This window comes from Centrocercus urophasianus, unplaced genomic scaffold (genome assembly GCF_019232065.1).
Source record: "Centrocercus urophasianus isolate 14NV4802_14NV808 unplaced genomic scaffold, USGS_Curo_1.0 seq_2, whole genome shotgun sequence".
Taxonomy (NCBI): domain Eukaryota; kingdom Metazoa; phylum Chordata; class Aves; order Galliformes; family Phasianidae; genus Centrocercus; species Centrocercus urophasianus.
The window spans coordinates 12,365,420-12,384,953 of NW_024884755.1; the positions used below are offsets into that span (position 1 = coordinate 12,365,420).

At 43.6% G+C, this 19,534-nt stretch overlaps 1 long non-coding RNA gene across 11 annotated transcripts in view; it reads right to left on the reverse strand.

The window, feature by feature from the left end:
* Positions 1–19,534, reverse strand: part of LOC122161891 — a 346,860-nt gene that overhangs the window by 13,126 nt on the left and 314,200 nt on the right. For 8 of the 11 annotated variants that reach the window (XR_006169331.1, XR_006169329.1, XR_006169337.1 and 5 more), the window contains 4 exons: positions 17,434–17,675; positions 16,642–16,716; positions 12,456–12,546; positions 11,129–11,321 (listed from right to left, as the gene is read on the reverse strand). This is a non-coding gene — a long non-coding RNA (uncharacterized LOC122161891). Of the gene's footprint in view, positions 1–11,128; positions 11,322–12,455; positions 12,547–16,379; positions 16,717–17,433; positions 17,676–19,534 lie in introns of all 11 variants that reach the window. The other 3 variants (XR_006169334.1, XR_006169333.1, XR_006169330.1) reach the window with 3 other exon arrangements.

Below are 19,534 nucleotides of genomic sequence, written 5' to 3' on the forward strand. Positions count from 1 at the left end.
ACACTCAAGGCAATCTTACAGCCTTTCTTGTTGAGATTTTGAAATCTCTTCATTTTACCAAAGTGTTCCGCTCAGTTGGGTGATGTTGGCATCTCAGCTTCTCTGGTTGACCTGCAGAGATATTTTGCAAGATTTGAAAGAGGAAAGGGTGGCTCAAGCAAGAAGCCTTTCTTCCAGAGGAGTGATGTGGTCTTCTCCGATGGAAGGGATGTCTCATTCATGACAGAATTTGGTGCCTACAATGGTTACTGGAGGTGAAGCGTGTGCTGACAAAGCTCATTGCTGGGAAGCTTATAAATGATTCCTGGCACTACAGTTGGCAGTGGCCAGCGTTACCAGTCCTACCATTGCGTAACATTTGCACTTTACCACAATCACCAAAACAATCAAATGAGAAGAGCATGCTAACACTTGTTGGAGAATAAACTCAGCAGTCACTCTAACATCACACACTTTTTCAGCCGGCAGCTCCACCTCCTTCTCCTCCTCTGGCTGAGATGAGTGGGCTCCACCGCTGGTACCTGGAGCCCCACCTTCCTGGGTGCGGTGAGCATGGAGCCCTGCTTCCCCTGGGCAGAGATGTGCTAAGGCTTCGGGATGCGCTGACTCAGTGATGCAGAGCTGATTGCAAGTAGCAGTTTCAGCCAGCCAGCCAGCTCCAGCTCGTGTATAATATGCATTTACCAACAAACAGACACAACCACAAGCTTCTTTTATAAATGATTCCAGAGCCTGGACAGCAGAGAGCTGGTTAGGGCTAAAGACTTGCAAAGTGCAAATGAAGGTACGTGGGAGGCCTGCGCAACGATGGCCTTTGCGCTCCCACAGCTTGGGTCAGCTAAATTCACAGCGAAGCCCCATTCCTCAGCATAATCGAGAGATGCTCAGAGGCTGCTCTAATTAAAGCAGATTGCCACAGCCCCGGGGAAGCTGTTACAGGAAATGGAGTTCAGTTGGACCTAGGAAAGTTCTAGGAAACCCCCCCCCTTCTCTCCCACCTATTCTAATGTATAAATTTATGCCCTTGGAGGATCCACATCTCAAAGGGACACCCAAAAAGTCAATAGAGCCAACTCCCTGCAGGATGAGCTGCAGACTGCAGGATCTCTAACAAGAGGCTCAAGAACTCACTTGAGAACAGCGCGTTCTCTTTCACAGAAAAGATGTTCTAGCTGACATGCTGCTCCTCTCAAAGGATGAGGCAATATCCCTGAGAAGAGAGGGTGTCTCTTGCATAGACAAGCTATTCAGAGATTTCTGGGCTTGGTCCAAAATCAATTGAAGTACATGGCAAGACTTTCCACTGATTCCAAAGAGGTTTGAATCAAACCCAAACGTCAAAGCCAACACCATAAACTCTGCCTGGAAGCCAATACGCAGCCAAGCGCCAATTCCTCAGCATCAGTGTCATGTGCTTACAGCACGATACCCTGCTTACTCAGCAGGCAGCTCGCATTCAGCACCAGCTTCTCGTTTCCCCATGGGTTCAGCTTCCTTTGCTGCATTGCAGTTCTCAAACCCAGGTGACAAAATGTGGTCACAGCACTGAGGTCTATAGCCATAAGGGAAGGTCACAGCACTCGCCGCCGTGCAGAGGCAGGGTGAAAAGAAGGGCAAAAATCAACAAAACAACAAAGTTCCTATACACAAGGAATGGGGTCTCCGAGCTCTCAGCCAATTATGTTAAACAGTGGAAAAATCTTTATTCTCCCACAACCAAATGGAACAAAATGATGACACAATGGCCTCGGTGCTTTAATCAGCAGGACAAGTCAAGCCTTTTATTCCTTTGTATATTCCAGTCAATGGAAAGTTATTGCTTAATTAACCCCCTTGAATGAATACCTGATAATTAATAAACCCATATACTGTACCCCAAGGCTTTGAGTTTAAGAAATCTCTTCTGTTCAAGTATGAAAAAAGAAAACATGCTGAACTAATGGGAAATAATTCTGGTAGAAGGCAAACCAATTAGGATTAGTGAATTCCATTTCATTTAAAGTTCCAAGATAGAGAAGTAATTTATCTAGTAAATTAATAGTGTTAGTGACTTTCCTAATATATTAGCAAGTCTTTCGTATCATATTAGTGAAAACCAAGCTGGCTGGTACAATAAAAGAGTTATTATAAAGGTATGAAGGTTACTAATGTGATAACATTTTTTGCATCCAATTAGTATTAAAAGAACGCTGCTCCAAAGTGGACTTTTGTATTTATTTATATGATTACATAGCCTGCTACAGAGGCCACAACTTTTATCTCAGCAAATTACTAATTCCCCTCCCAAATTTGGAGCTACTGTATGCTATGTTCCCATGCAAAACTGCATGTGTGCTTGTATCTGTAGATCTGCATGCATAAATGACCCAGATTATTTGGCCTGGCTGCATTGTGTTTAGCACAACCCTACGGTGGTTTTGCATTCTCCTAACCTTGGATCAGCTAGAGACTGGCCTAATCAGATACAGCAGCCTAAAGGCAAAACAATTAAGCTGAAATTATCATATGGAATCAAGCCAATGCTCCATCTTGTCTGGTATCCTGTCTCCATCAGTTGCTATATCCTCCCACCTTCTCTGGAACAAGGTGAAAAATACCTGCTGCACTGAGTTGATGGAATAACTTACTCACACAGTCATTCTCCAGGACTGAGCCATGCTTTAGCTTCCTGAATAAAACTGTCCGTCTTAAAACCTGAGCTAACAACTTTACTATTATAATACAAACCCATGTAACTACACATACTGGTACACACACACACACACACACACACACACACAAAAAAAAAAAAAGAACCAAAAAGTGTTTTTACTACATTTATTCACCCACTGTTGCACAAATGGGCAAATTTTTGTACCTGCGTATATTTCAGATCACTTATTCTAACCAACAGTTTATACACATGCCTTTGCTGTGTGTTTACGTACAGTCCTTGGAAAGAAGGCTTTTGGATTGTCATAAAACTTCTTACTGGGTCAGCAGTAGAACTATGCAGAATCAGGAACCTGCACAAGGGTGCTTAGAGCTCAATTGTATTAGCGATTATAAATTGTGCTATTTTTCCTCTTTAAAGTTCCTGCAAGAGTAGTTTTCCCAGGTAGATCAAATTAGTAAAGTAGAAACAGATGCAGTCTATTGTCGATGGCTCAGGTAGAGGTATGGGTGATAAAGACTGATCATGGCCAATGGAAGCTAATGAGAAAAGATACATTCCCACACATTCCACCAAAATCAGAGCTGTGACTGATTCGATTCATTTCACATCCTTAAATCACTAGAAATAGTTCTATTCTGGTTTTCAGACTAGGGTCCTGCTATTTCACCCCACTGAAAAACACAGCATCTCACACACCAACTGGAACTTTGCCTAACTTGGCAACATTTGCTCCTCCATATGCCCAAGCCAGAGAGAATACAGAGCAATCAGAGTCTGCACAGGGAAAAGTTGGGCTATATGTCAGAGTTTATGCTGACACATGAGTGGAAGGAGCTGAAAAGATTAGAATAAATTCCACCCCAGAAGACAACACGCATTTCTTTTTTTAAGCCCCCTCCCATAAATTCAGACCCATAAATTTCCCTACGCATTCAGTGGGAATTGCTGGTAGAATGCAACATGAGACTTCTAAGGACATTAAAAACTGCACGGCTTTCTGCAGCAGTCACCATGAGCCTTCACTGAGACAACTGCCACAGACAAATTCAGTACACAACCTTTACCTCCTCGAGTGTACGACAAGTAACTATGCAAGCATAGGACCAGGTATATTTAACTTCATGACTCATTTATTGCCCTTGTGGGGGTGGGAATGGATCCCGCATCATTAAACCATACTGTAAGCACATAAGCAGCCAAACTTTTTTTATGTGCCTCTTTTTGAAATGTCAGATTATGATCACGTCTGGATTGAGACCATAGCAAAAAGAGGAATTATTTAAATTATTTCAAAGGTGCAGTCAAAAAAGAGGAACCGGGAGCCACGTAGGAGATGGAAGAGTGAGTAACTCAGAGAAAAAAAACAGGAATCCTGAAGGAAATTCTGGATTCCTAATGAGGAGAAGTCATAACACAGGGATAAGGCTGGGTCTGAGGCTTGGACAATGGTAACTGGTGGTGAAGATTTAAACAGATGGCGATGGAGCCTGAGGTCAGCCATGGCTCCAGTGGAGCTGCTGAAAGAGCAACTGGAGATGGGGAAAGATAACTAGAGAACGAAGAGTTACGGATGCTTCAGGAGGAAAAAAAATGACTGACTGTCAAACCAGCACATAAAATAAGACAGCTGAAGAGCGAGGTCATCGGAACAAGCAGCATGGCTATGGGGGCTGGGGAAAGCAAGAACACTCATAGGAAATCAGATGATGATTTGATAAGGGAAATTCAGATTCAGAGGTCAAAGAGGAAGAAGTTGGTGAAAAATAGGTCAAGGGAGCAGCCTCCCTTCATTATTTTGCTCTTCAAACCTTTAATTTAACAGTTGCTAATGACAGACAGTGCTCAAAATGACATTTGTATTACCCTTCAACCCTGATGTAAAAATAGGCATAATCCTGTTTTTGCAATGATTAATGCAGTGTGAAAAAGATAATTAAACAAGGCCTGGTGTACTTTTGCTTTCTATGCCTCACTGCTACCTTCAGTGGCTCCTGCTCAATCTCCTTGAAAATCTATTAGACTGGTGCCACCATTTTATCACTTTTCCTGCATTATGCTAGACTTGTCCTCCCTGGGCTTTAGACCAGCAGCAATTCCTCCGAGGAACAGAGCAAGGATGAGAACTGTCTCCTACCCATGTGATTACATGACCTTGATGTAAATTCCAGCACATAAAGTTTTTACAGGTAACGCTTACTCTTAATTACCACTTTGTGCAGTAATAGCAACTTCTACCCCTTCACCTGGTTAGAAAAACCCTTGGCAGCCACTGAAGGTGGTTCCACTGAAGATGATGCACTTCATCACCTCACAGTTACCATCTTATTTCTGAGAAATAAGCACAGGAGGTGATGGAGAGACGAAGGTGCTCTGGAAAAATTAATACTCTGCAGGAGATATTTGCATACTTGTTAAAAATAAAGTTTTTGAAGTTCTGCTTTGGAATTTTATCTCTATTTTTACTTTTATTTTCCAAAAGAAAAAAACCTCACAAAAACTGAAAAAGGCACCAAATGTCTGAAAAGAGATTTATTTTACTTTTTTCCTGAGGACCCATAAATTTGGCGGATTTGATCCTAAATGAACTGTAGACAAACGTCCGTTTATTCTTGATATCATCAGAAATGGATTTTCTTCCTTTGTGCTGCCCCATACATAATCAAATGCATATTCAAAACACATAATGCTCTGCTATTTTAAAATTATTGCTTGATCCTATGGCTGTGGAAAAGCAGTGGAGTCAGCCAGTGTCTCTTTGGGGTGAATCAGCAGCAAAGGCAGGACTGGAACTAAAGACATTGCAATACCTCCCTCTCTTCTTCCAGTTCCCAAAGCAATAAAACCCTTCTATGCTAAATTAGACTATTGATCAGTGGCTACCATTCCTAATGGACATCCTGTCTCTCATGTCTGGGATTAGGATGTTCTTTCTGCTGCTGGATAATCTTAGTACTGCACAGTTGCTCTTTCTCTGCTAATTACTGACTGTAAGAAGAAAGATCTCCTGGTTGTTTTCTGTAAAATATCATCAAACAGGATCACATGAGAGGAAATAGCAACATCAATTTGCAATCTACTGCTATCTGATGAAGTTTGAGCTAACTACTAGGTATGTATTTTCTTTTCTATGAAGTGACGTTACATCATTAAACCACCATCTGCAACATGTTACAAGACATGTTGATAATTCAAGCTATCGTGTCATAATATTCATTAGGGAAAAAAAAATAAAAATGTTTCTTCCCGCTACTGGTGACTGTCAAAGGGTAAGCATGAGCAGAAAGTCAGACCTACCAAGTTTCTGAAAAAGTACCACAGCCTGAACATCTTGCACCAAATACAGTCTGGATGGCCAAGCTTCAGTAGGGGTTGCCCCAGCATGACTGAATTTAAGCACTCTGATTACATGAGAAAAAGGGCAAGATGTTCTTTTCCCTGTGACTTGACACCCACACATGTTCTCACACAGTGAGGTGAGCCCGAGTCACACACTCAGAGAATCCTGCATTTTGGCCCAATGCAGGCACGCAGCAAGTGACAATGTGACAAAAGAGTCTACAGAGTAACTTCCCCACTTCTTGGTCTTTTCTCAGGACTGCCAGGCAAAGATGACAGGAATAATAGCAGAGAGCCTCAGTACTTCCCTACCCCTTCCAGACAGCATCATCTCAAGGCAGTTCTTAGAGATCCTTTATCATTTTGGTCAAGGAACATTATCACAGATTAATTTTTTTTAAAGCTCAGCTGTGATCCAAACATTGTTATGATGAGGCCGAGGGCAACTGTAATCCAGCTCATTGAAATCTCCCAATTTTGCACACAACCTTTGTTTAGGGGTGCACCCATTCTGTTTTCACCCAGCTTCTTCCTAGACTGAAAACACCCATTAGCAAGTCAGCATCCCACGCTACATCCCAGCAGCCAATTTGTGTGCTCCCAGTTAGCAGAGAGAAAAACATCTCTCTGCCAAATGTAAGGCTTTTGACATGGTCCCCCACCACATCCTCATCTCCAAATTGGAGGGAAGTGGATTTGATGGGTGAACAACCCGATGGATAAGCAATTGGTTGAAAGGCTGCAGACAGAGGGTGGTGGTCAATGGCTCTATGTCCAGGTGGAGGCCGGTAACAAGTGGTGTCCCCCAAGGGTCTGTCTTGGGACCGGTGCTCTTTAACATCTTTATTAATGACATCGATGAGGGAATTGAGTGCACCCTCAGCAAGTTTGCTGACGACACCAAGCTGAGTGGTGCGGTTGATACGGTGGAAGGAAGGGATGCCATTCAGAGGGACCTCGACAGGCTGGAGGGCTGGGCTCGGGTGAACCTAATGAGGTTCAACACGGCAAAGTGCAAGGTTTTGCATTTGGGCCGGAAGAACCCCAGGCACCCGTACAGGCTGGGAGGAGTGGTCCTTGAGAGCAGCTCGGCAGAGAAGGACCTGGGGGTCCTGATGGACGAGAGACTGAACATGAGCCAGCAGTGCGCTCTGGCAGCTCGAAAGGCAAATGGGATCCTGGGCTCCATCAGGAGAGGGGTGGTCAGCAGGGACAGGGAGGTGATTGCCCCTCTCTACTCGGCTCTTGTGAGGCCCCATCTGGAGTACTGCGTCCAGGTGTGGAGCCCTCAGTACAAGAAAGACATTGAGATTTTGGAAAGGGTCCAGAGGAGGGCGACTAAGATGATCAGGGGGCTGGAGCACCTCCCCTATGAGGACAGGCTGAGGGAGTTGGGCTTGTTCAGCCTGGAGAAGAGAAGGCTGCTGGGTGACCTCATTGCAGCCTATCGATAGCTGAAGGGAACCTACACCCAGGAGGGGAGTAAACTCTTCAAAAGGGCTGACAACAGCAGGACTAGGGGAAATGGATCCAAGTTGAAGGAGGGAAGATTTAGGTTGGATGTTAGGGGGAAGTTCTTTACAAGGAGAGTGGTTAGGCCCTGGAACGGGCTGCCCAGGGAGGTTGTGGATGCCCCGTCCTTGGACGTGTTCAAGGCCAGGTTGGACGGGGTCCTGGGCAACCTGATCTAAATGTGTATGTTTGGTGGCCCTGCTAGGCAGGGGGGTTGGAACTACATGATCCTTGAGGTCCCTTCCAACCCAGGTGATTCTGTGATTCTGTGAAACGTGCCCTAAATTGCATCTTGCTAAACGTCAAGCACCGGTGGTGAATTAATAGCCCTGACATACAGATGGAACAGCAGACAGATTTGAGGGTGCTGCTAGTACCTTCTGCCTTCTGAGGTCCACAATCAGTGTCCAAATAGATGTCAAGGGAGGGCCTTCTATTCTTTAAATGTAAGCTGTTTTCTATTGTATCATGGTTTGGAACTCAATACGTAAGATGTACTATGGCACTGTGAGATAGTGACAGCTGCTGAAGAAATGCTGTGTTATAAACATGCAATGATGCAGTGAACTGGCAAATCCATATGGCTGGAAAAACAAGGAGGAGGAAAAAAAAAAAAGAAAAAAAGAAAAAGTATTTCAGATTATTTCTGAACAAAGTAGGCACTTGGTAGTTTGCTTCAGTTTACAGGCCCTAACAGCAGCTTTTATGGAACAAATGAAAAAAGGATTGTGTATGCACACACACACACACACAGACATATATGTATGTATATATAAATGTGCACTTTGGCTATTGCTGTTATCCTAGAAATGATCTGCATGTGGCTGGAGAAGCAGAGGTGATACTATCCTACAGCACCACACCTCTGTGTCTTACTTGGTTGAACTCTTTGGCTGAGCAAGTAGTATCTTGGCTTGTCAGAGTACCACCTCCTCCAAGCATGCCCCTGAAACCCATGTGCAGCCTCCCCCTCCCTATTCTGTGCACACAGATGATTTCCACACGTATATACACCAGGGAAAGATCAGTCCCTCACTTCTGCAGTATCTTAAGTTATGGAGGATTCTCTGCATGTTAGCAATGAGCGTGGACAGGACAGCCATAGGACATCACTGAGGGAGACCCCAAAACCACATGGAAATGTTTATACAGCTTAAATGTGCCCTCATAATTGATGGATCTCAGCAAGCATAGTTTTCCATTATGTTTAAAAATGCTGATAAATCCAAGTTCATGACACATGCTTCTTAGGAAAGCGACTATTGTGTGTTATGGCTTTTCAAAAAACGGAATGAGGAAATGGAATCTCACAGCCACATCAGTCCACGTTTCCAAACCTGGCTGCCACAGCTTCCTTCCCACTTCTGAACGTGAGATCCTAACAAAAGTGGCAGTCTCACAAGTTCTGTATGTTAACAGCAACCATCCAGCTCCTTCTCTTCTCTCCAACTATTTTTGCTTGGATCCTGAACACAAGATTAAAAATCCCAATTTTATCATGCAGGTTTGAACTCGCAGCCCAAAGAGCAGATGGAAGCAGGAGCTGAAGCCTGTGAGTCTGCTCTGCTGTATGGCACTTTTCCATCCAACTTTAATCAATGGTGTCTGAGAACTGAGGGCTCAACAAGAATTGCAGTCCAGCGCTGGTGACATTTGCCTATGCTCCATAATCATCCTCAGATTTTTATGGAGAATTTTCTCTCCAGTGATTTTTTCCCTTGTCATTTAGTGCCACTATTTCAGATTTCCCCTTGCCGACCTGCTGGAGTGTAATCAGTGCATCTATATAGAGTATGAGAATATATTTGGAAAGCTTATTTCCAAGGGCCATTGGTGATGACTAACATTTTTACACTGCACAAAAGAAGAGAAAATAAATTTAGGAGTAGCAAATAGAGCCACTGTGTTATTTCCTTCCCTGTAAATAAATAACTGTAGCACTTATATTCCAATTGAGGAGCTGGGTACCAAGCATCTTTGTGGGAAGGCACTATTCAAACAGTCATAAACGTTCGCCCAAGACATTGACAATGAAGGCTTAAGACAGCACAAATTATAGGGAACATGAAAGAAGCCCTGCTTCCCTTGAAGACACCACCTGTTTAAGCACCTGGGAAAAATTATTCATAGCACTTCACCACTACACAGACAATAAAGATCCTATGGAAATGTCTTTGTTTAAAATCAACATTTATGGCTCAGATTTCACAGAAGTGTATGTAAATCCAAACTGACGCAACAAATGCAAAATGACGTCTTTAAAAACATGGGCCCTGCACGCCAGGCTTCAGAGCAAGCCAAACCATTTCAGCTTTAGATTCTCCTATTTTAGGACCAGAGACCTGAGACCACAATTACCCTTTTTTTTTTTTTTTTTTTTTTTTTTTTTCCCCTGTAAAAGAACTGCCCTCCTCAGCCAAATAACTATTAACCAGAAAAAGGGAGCAAACCCCACTGGCATTCAGCTTCTCAGTTCCATGCCCTTGCTCAAGTCATAGGAGACCAGACCCTTTAAAAGCTAGCAAAGCCTCTACATTGGGGCCCGTCCATTCTGTGCAGGTGGATAATGCCTGTATGAAGCAGAGGAAGAGGGATGGGCGCAGAGCTCAACCACAGATGAACCCAGGTCCCTACGCCCTGCTGCCTGTACCTAGCAAGCACATTTAAGACTTCATTTCCCCATGCTATGCCTATCTCCCTTATCTGCAGAAGGTGAGCTGAAGTATTGCACATCATGCTGGATCACAAGTACAATCTAAAAGCCTTATGATGCTTCCACAGAAGTTTAAAATATTGAATTTAAGAAGTACTGCATAACTTGATTTTGAACTATAAATTTTACCATTACCTTACACTGCTTTGATTTGCTTCAGTCTTGTTTGAAGACATTCTGAAACCAATTAATGGACTTCCTCTAGATATCTCATATTGACTCTTACACAACTGGTGCTTTTTGTGAATAAATATTTCACCAAGGAGGAGAAAGCTTTCAGGTACATTTGGTTAAGTCACCATGTGACAGAGATGTCAAATTATCCATACGAGCTTGGAAGCTGTCTCACTGCATAGGGCTGCACAGTCCTTAGGTGTAAATGACTCACGTGTTACTGACTGCCAAGAAGGATGCAGTCATAGAATCATAGAAACATTAAGGTTGAAGAAGACCTCTGAGATCATCTAGTGCAACCATCCACCTACCACCAATAATGCCCACTAAACCATTACTCTAAGTATCACATTTCCTTTGTTCTTGAACACCTCCAAGGTTGGTGGCTCCACCACCTCCCTGGGCAGCCCATTCCAGTACCCAACCATTCTGGTTTTGAGCCAGATTTTTTTCCCTTACACATAAGGAACAACACTGTGGGGTCAATTGCGAGTAAAGATTCCTTGTCTCCTTCCCAGCCATCACCCCAGTAACTCATCCTTCACCATATAGCACAGGATTATACTAAGGTGGAGTTCACACTTTTCAAAACACTTATTTCAGTCACAAAGGAAACCTGATAACTTTGATTTGCTTTCTAATCTCAGGAAAATACCAGGAACTGTTCTCTCTCCCCACCCCCTACTTCCTTCAGAGAAACCCCAACAGTTTGCACAGAAATAGGAAATGACTGTTACCTTCAGGCTTGTGGGTTTTTAGGTTATAGGCTTCTTTGTTTTCTGTTTAAAAATATGACACTTCCATTTCTTTCTGTTTGCCTCCATCTTCCAGTTCCCCTTTGAACTCCCTGTTTTCTTTCGGGTGTGCTTCTCACTCAGCATGCTTCAGTTATTGTGAGAGAGATGCCAACAGCCAAGACCTTGAAAGAGTCTAACGAAGGAGTACAGTCACATTTTGGTATTTTTATTACTGGAGAAATTCTCTACTGTGATCCCTCTTGAACACTGCTTCCCCATAAGAAGGAAAGCTGGTGAGGGGCAAGGAGAACCCCTTGTCCTGACCAGAGCAAAACTCCGGCCTCTGAGGGCAGGATGAGAGGGACTGTGGGGGGTTGGGGATCTGTCCATGCCAAACAGGAGACGGTATGGAGGTATGACACAAGAAGCTGCAACGTTTTTGAATAATTTTTCATCATGTTTTTGCCCATGTAAAAATCAGTCCTTAGAATACAACCAAAGAAATCACGCAGCGGTTTAATATTCCTTACAGTGCCTGTGTGGGCGATTTTCATACTCCCTGGTTGGGGATGCAATTTGCCCCAACAACTGTTGTGGCTGCTTATTTTTCCAAGTGAATGAAAACACAGCTACAAGTAGAAGTTACGGCAACCACTGCCGCCTCATTTACCTCTGCAGTCAGGTTTCTACTGGTACGAGTGCTCAGTTACACACAGGAAATGCAATTGCAGGTGCAAAACTTGAAGCTCATGTTTACACCCACCAGCGGGAGGCTCACCTTCTTAAATGTATCTGTTTATGTGCAAAGCACTGGAGAAATTGCCATAATAATATCTTCAGCGCATACATGAATATTACAATGCTCCTTCTGCAGAGAGGAGAGTTAGTACAGCAGTAAAGCACATAACTCCAGGTCACAGCAGTGGAACAAAAAAGCCTGCTGGGAGTTCCTACCTCTTCCAGCTTAAGATCAAGTCTGCTTCTCCATTTTAACTTGCTTTTCCAAATAATTAAAAACTTTCTGAAAACCCGCAAGAAGCATTAGTGAATATATTCCACACTTGTTTGTTCTAACAGTTGCCAGAAGGTCTTTCGGTCTCCTTGTCATTTTGCACTATACGACCTAAGTAACACTGATATTTATTGCTCATTTTCATTTAGCTCTTTGAAGACCAATCCACTTAATGATCAGAAACCTCACACAATTTAGCAGATAACATCACTGCAGAGACTTGTTGGGAAGCTTTAATAAGTAAAATGAATACTAAGAGGTGGGCTGGGGTGATTGTTGTGTTTTAATGCTAGATGATAAGAATCAGAGTCATACCTGCTCATTCTTGCACGGCGATTACAAACATGGAGCATTTCAAGTGGACACAAATTTCGGGCGATGTTGTTCCAGTGACTACCTCCAACACCTGTAAGACAGGCATTATGGTAATGATGCCTGCCCTTGCTGTCACTCGTACTCATTCACATGGTTTCTCACGCAGCAGGCGAATCCTGTTACCTCTGACCTGCAGGTGGGAAATGCACCATGGCCCAGTCCCAGCATCCCTCCTGCAGTCTTTCCACTGCTGGGATCAGAATGCACAGGCAGGCTACAGGGGGCTGGCACAGGCCGATGGGAGTGTGAATCACAGAATGGCATGGGTTGTAAAGGACCTTGAAGGTCATCTAGCCTCCATGCCCCTGCTGTGGGCAGAATGTAAAGTGCTTGCAGTGTCAGAGCGCCTCCAGAGGAGGGCCAAAAAATGCTCCAAGGGATGGGACACCTCTCCAACAGGGACAGGCTGAGAGAGCTGGGGCTGTTCAGCATGGAGAACAGAAGGCTATGGGGAGAACTGAGAGCAGTTCTTCAGTACTTAAAGGTGGCTGCCAGGAAGAAGGGGACAGACTCTTTAGCAGGGCCTGTTGTGACAGCACAAGGGGAAATGGTTTCAAACTAAAAGAGAGGAGATTTAGACCGGATATAAGGAAGAATTTTTTTACAATAAAATTGGTGAGGCACTGGCATAGGTTGCCCAGAGAGGTGGTAGAAGCCCCATCCCTGCAGACATCCAAGGTCAAGTTGGATGGGCTCTGAGCAGCCTGATGGAGCTGTGGGTGTCCCTGATCACTGCAGAAAAGTGGGACTAGATGGCCTTTAAAGGTCTCTTCCAGCTCAAGTGATTCTATGATTCTATACTGCCCAGATGCTAAATTTCTAGGTACGGAGAACTCCTACAGCATGAGATCCCCATCATGGCAATGGTGCCAGTGCCTCTCACTGCAGTATTCCAGATAACAGAGCAGATTAAGGGAGCGTCATGGGGTGTCAAAGGGAAAACAGAGTACTGCCAGTACACACAGGCAGAGAAACTCAGTGACTTGTTCAAGGTCACACAGGAAATCTGCAGGGGAACAAAGAGGAGAATCTGGTTCTTCCTAGTTCATGCCCCAACAGCTGGCTCCAGCTCAGTGACACATGGAAATGTGCCTTTAGTCCCACTGCAAAATGCTTCAAATTGCAAACTTCCTACTGTCCTCTGAGAGTGTTTTATTTGTGGAAACTTTTAAAAAAACAGTCATTCTGTAATGGCTATGGAAAGTTGTTTTCTTGTAAAATTGTAAATAAAGCAGTACTTATATTATTGTTATAATCTTTCTGGTCCTCAGTGACAGGGTGACCCCCATTGGTGTACGGAAATGGAGCAATTCATGAGTAATGGACCGTTTCCTGACATGCATATGCTGCAGCCCATCTTTTGTTCTCGGATCTTCAGGGACTATCTCTTATCATAGGTCTTTCCCCCCATGGAGAAATGCTTGGAGATTGCTTTAGGTAACACAGCAGTGGGTAATTGTCAAAGCCAACTTAAATTAAAGAATCTTTTCGGCAGTTCTGAGTATGCCCTTCGTGGACAACTGCAGGGGTAAATGATTTAACTCACTTTCAAAGAGCTTTAAGCTTAGAAATGTTTGGGTTTCAGACCTATCTCACAAATAGGGACCACCACCTTGTTATCATGAGCACCCGAAGCTCCCATTGGAAACCACGGGGCTCTGTTTTATGATCAGTGGTCTTTGTAGGAAATACCTCCTTGAGGACTGAATTCATGACCTAACAGAGAAGGCCAAAGCCTCGCTGTTGCCTCATGTTTCAGGGGATGTCCACCTTTCCTACACAAACAGATGGCACTGCAACAACAGGTCTCTGTGCACGAGGTTTTGTGGATGCACAGTTCACAGCGAGGATAAAACAGTAAAACCAGACCGAAAACTTTCATTACCCAGCGATGCAAGTCACAACAGCAGGGTTAAATCTGTTTCTATTTAGACAATATCTGGAACAGCGTTTTATTATACAGCCTGTAAAGCACTGCCTGTGCATGGGTGGAAAGTACATTGTCTCCTTAAATAAAGAACTGGGGCAGGATTGTTTGGCACTTTTTTTTTTCTTCTTGTTTTTGCTTTAACCATAAACACAAAGTAACCATTTCTCCATAACATTGAACTCTTTGTGGCCTTCCTAGAAACAATAAAAGTACCCAAAAATAAACAACTACTTAGAATAAATATTAACTCAGAGACCTTTAAAATATGAAGAAAGCTGTCTCCTCAATATCGTCTCTTCCCTGATAAATGCAAAAGCCACCCCATGGGGTTCAATACCCAGGGATTTCAAGGCTTCAGGGTGTCTTATGATGCTCGCTCCACGCAGGCTGAATGCCAGGCTTTGTGACTGGCTCTGTCTTAAAAGACAGAGTCCTAATCACTTTCAACTTCTCTAATTCTTCGCATTCCTTCCTAGCAAAATAACTGCCCGCCTCATAATGGTAGAAACATTTGGAGACTAAAAGAAACAAACATAAAATAATCAATTTTCAAGGTCCACTTGCAGACGGAGGGACTGTTTATGAAACATTTACCGTTCAGTTGCAGGAGAAAATCTTGTCTTAACAGAAAAAGGGGAAGCATGGAAATACTAGAGAGATTTTTTGTGAGGGGGTGGGTATGGGCATTAAAAATCTCCCGCTCCACAACTCAGATGATTGGCTTTCCCAGTAAATAGATGTTATCCACATGTTACCCAAGGAAATGCGCATTTTAAGCTTTGCAGAGTGAGGAGCAAGGGCTACTACCTCTCACACAAAGCAGAATGGGTTTGCTGATCCCCAGACTGTGGGTTCAGCCTGTAAAACATCTCGAGCTTCAGCCTGGCCAGACCAAGCAGTGACCACAGCACGGCCCTGGCAGCAGAGCTCATCTCTCCTACCAAGTGTTTCTTTCGGGCAGGTTCCAGTTTCTGAAACAAAGCCTCCTGCTGGGTTCTTACTCATCATTTCTGCTGAGTTCCCATTAATAGACAAGAAGAGATTGATCTTCCAAGCCAGGGTCCACTCCTGATTTCCCGCTTTTTACACCACACACAAGAGTTCTTGGAGCAGTGGTACCCGTCACAAAGGACTGCCACAAGATGGAAATACTTCTGGTTAAAGTCTTATCACTTCAGCTGCACTGACCACACTTCTGATCACAGTCTGTCATCACTCTCCAAGCTCTGCCTCCCACCCATCAGCTCAGAGGTTTGGTATTTTGATAGCCTTATCACCTCTTGGATCTAGATTTTATCTTTATCTTCTGTGGTAACATTCGAAGAATTAGAGAAGGAAAAAAAAAAAAAAAAAGAGCTTTTATTGGCTTAATTTAGAAGTAAGACTTGCTTTTCAATTCCAGTTAAATAATTCATTTAAATCTTGCCAAAAATGCTGGAAAACTAATGTGTACAGATGAGAAGAAACCTTTCTAAAAATATGAATGGAAAACATCCAGTCTTTCCTGTTATGTTTATAGTTTTCCCTTACAGCATAGCATTAAAATTACAAGCTCTCATGTGGTATAATTTGGTTACATCCCCTAAAGACACAGGAAAGTAGTCCCAAAGGAACTCTACCCCAGTGAGAACTGAAGGCGCTGAGTACATCACTCAGGAACATCTCTTTTTTAATTGTTAGTGAGTGGGAATACTGGTTTCTTGCCTAGACCTCCCCAGACCTCTCTTCCCATATGTGTGAAGATGGAGCTAGATGGGGTAGCCCAGCTCACAGGTCTCTCTTACAAAGATCCATTTGTCTGGGTTTTGAGGTCTGTTACCTTTACCCACACTGAGTTCTGAGAGCAAAAGGTAACTGTGTCCAACTAATGATGAGGTGACAGGAGGTCCCAAATATAGGTAGCATATGCATGAGTGACAAAGACCAGAACTCACCTTCATGCGTGGAGACGTTCCTCTCTTACCATTTCCAACCCAATGAGCAAAAGTTTTCAAAAGCACTCAGCAGTGGCCTAATGCTGTTTCCCCTGGGTCTAATGGCAAAACCAGTGATGTCTGCTCAGCCTTCAAGGCTCTGGAAAGTCTGATCTGCTGATGGTGAACTGCTGAAGACCAACCTGCCTTGGGCATCTTCTCTATTTACGTTCAGCTCCCTGCTATCCCTCAGTTTTTAAGACCAAGGCTACACTGCTCTTACCCCACTTGTCTGTGGGCAGCAATCAATTCTTGATGTGCAGCAAGAGTTCACGGTAAACGCATTAAACTTTTAGATCTGTAAATAAGTGCAGAAGCCATATTAGACCCTGATATAATGCAACAGATAAGTTCAGTGATTGACTTTTAACATACAAACAATGCCACTGAAGTCATTTTAACAAAATTATGTATCTCCTTTCATTTTGTATGCTTAACGTTAAGCTCATAGTTAAGTGCCTGACTAATTAATTCTCTCTCTATGTACTTTAACTCAGACTTGTTTGGGGTCATTCAGTGCCATCTTACACAGATAAACAACAGTACAGCTTCCCTAAAACAATAGGCTGAAACCCGTTTGCATGCACTGAGACTCTAATGGTGCCTCAGGATCTGTTTTCCCACGAAATATGACCTTCAACTTCTTTCACTACATTTATGGACAGTTTATCACTCAAGAAGCTGAACCTGCCCTTCTCAAGATATCACAGTTTCTGGATTTCGTCTCAGTGCTGGCAGGATATGGGCTGCATTACCAAGCCCTCCATGCAGAGGATTCCAAGTGCAGTCACATAGATTTCAATGGGTTGCACTATCTCAGTGGAGAGAATTTATTCAATCTACAACATTCTTCTAGTTAATTGTGCTGTAAAGTCACTTCATATACACAACTATTACAAGAACTGGTTTCTAACTAACACACTTTTCAAACCACCTCTAATAGGGAATTTACATAAGTACCAGCAAGAACTAGTTTATGGCTTTCATTTCTCAGGCAAGGGAGTAAGAATCTTACCTACTGCCAGAAACAAGTCCCCCACTCCTGATACGCTTGTGGATGGATGAACCAGGTCCTGTGTGCAGGGATAAGTCCCAGCCCCGTCACCTGGCTCAGTGTTATAGATGAACTGATGCAGATGAGCTGCAGACCTCTTCCCCTTGCTGAAGAGAAGAAATGCAATCCGTGCTGTGAGTCTCTTCTTGCTGCTGGAAACTATGTAAAAAGGCACAAGCAATCCTTTGTAGCCGAAGAATCAGCTAAAAAAATCCAATAATTAGCCAAAGGAGCTAATTGCTGATATTTTGTTAAATAAAAAGAAAACAAAATGCTTTAATGATCTGTGTTGCACGCTGCTCTAAATGTATATTCAAATAAAGCACGTATCTCATTGAACACATCCAATTCTAGGCTTCCCAGATTCAATATAAATGATTAGACCTGTCTCTCTTTAGACAAATTATCAGTAAGGAAAGCCTTAGAAATATTTTCTTGTGAAATACAGTGCTATTTCTTTAAATAAAGGGCTCTGGCAGTTCTGTGAGGCAGTTAGCTTAGCGCCATTAATACAGAATACAGTCTATCAGCATTTAGTGAACTCTCCGTGACCCTGGTGGAAAGTAACTACTTTAGCTTACACTTATGAAAAATATTATTAAAAAATGCTTTTGAAATGTAAGCATCATTCATAGTCAGTGTTAAACCAGAGTTATGCTGCCGGCTCCATCAGGCAGTTCACCAAAGATGGGGACCACTCGTCTTCTCCAGGGGATGCAGAGGGACTCTGGGAGCAGGAAAGCAGAGCTTCTCAAAGTATCTTGCTCCTCTTCCGCCACATGAACTCACAGGTTGCTTTTTTATTTGCTACATATTTCTTCTTTCAGCAGAAACCTCTCTGAAATGGCCTACATATTCAGTTTTGAAGTTCACCTGCTTTGCAACAGAGCAACAACAATGTGCTGTGCATGAGTATGTCCTGATGTGCCAAGACATGGCCTTCAAGGGTCACAGCTCCTCCCTTGCAGAAGGGCATCCTGGTCAGGAAGGATCTTAGGGAGGAAGCCCAGGGCCGTGTCTGCTCTTCCTGCCTTGCAGAGGAGGAAATTTTAATACTTCTCTGCCAACAAAAGGCAGTAAATGGCTTCCTTTGGTCACCCCCACACACACACCCTCACTGTCCTCAGGATCACGCCTGCATGCCATGGCTGTTCACCAAGTAGTACACAAGGTCACAGAATAAAACCAGCCCCTGGAGAAACCACCTGAGACAGGGACTTTTGGACATGGTGTAGCTATCTAGGCCCACATGCATAACACTGCAGGCGTCCAACTGAGATGCAGGCGCTTGGCCACTCGTTACCTGGAGCTCCACATAAAGCCAATGGGTCAGGCCCTCACAGGGAACAAATGCACTTCTCTGAGATATCTCTGGGAGCATCTACCTCTCAATTGGGCACCTATGTGCCTAATTTAGCCTCTTAATTCAGACATCTCCATTAAGCCAGACCTCAGTCCAAGCTTTAGCAGTTGCAAACTGAAATCAGGAAGCTCTTGCAATCTCCTTATTTGTCTAACATTCAGGAAAGACATCTGGTGACAGGAGCTGAGCCCTCAGCCTGCAGCATCAGTGCTTCTGTGGATAAGCACACAGGGACCGCCTGTCTGAGCCCTCTGTGTCAGAAATACGGGGTTTCTGCATTTGGAAGAGGGCCACCATTGGAAGCTGAACCTGGCCAGACCAGTTAGTAACATTCTCACGATAAACAGAGCTGTTCATTGCTTGGGCCACTGGCTGATTATAATAGCTATGAAATTACCCAATTTAGTTCACCACGCCAATAAAATTTATACAAAAATACCACCAGAATCTTGGCTAACATATGGATAACTGTATGAAAGTTACCCAAGCCAATGTGACAACCATTTAAGAGGACTAACCTCTGTCATACGGTTTTCATTTTATGTGTATGCTATACAAACACAACCACCACAAATATGCGTTACAGGCTGCCTGGGACTCACTAGCGAGGTGAATTAGCGCTGCAGTCTGACCTGTTGAAAAGCTTAACCTTTAACCTCCTGGGCAATGGCGGTTGCAATTTGCAAGCCATTCCTGTGT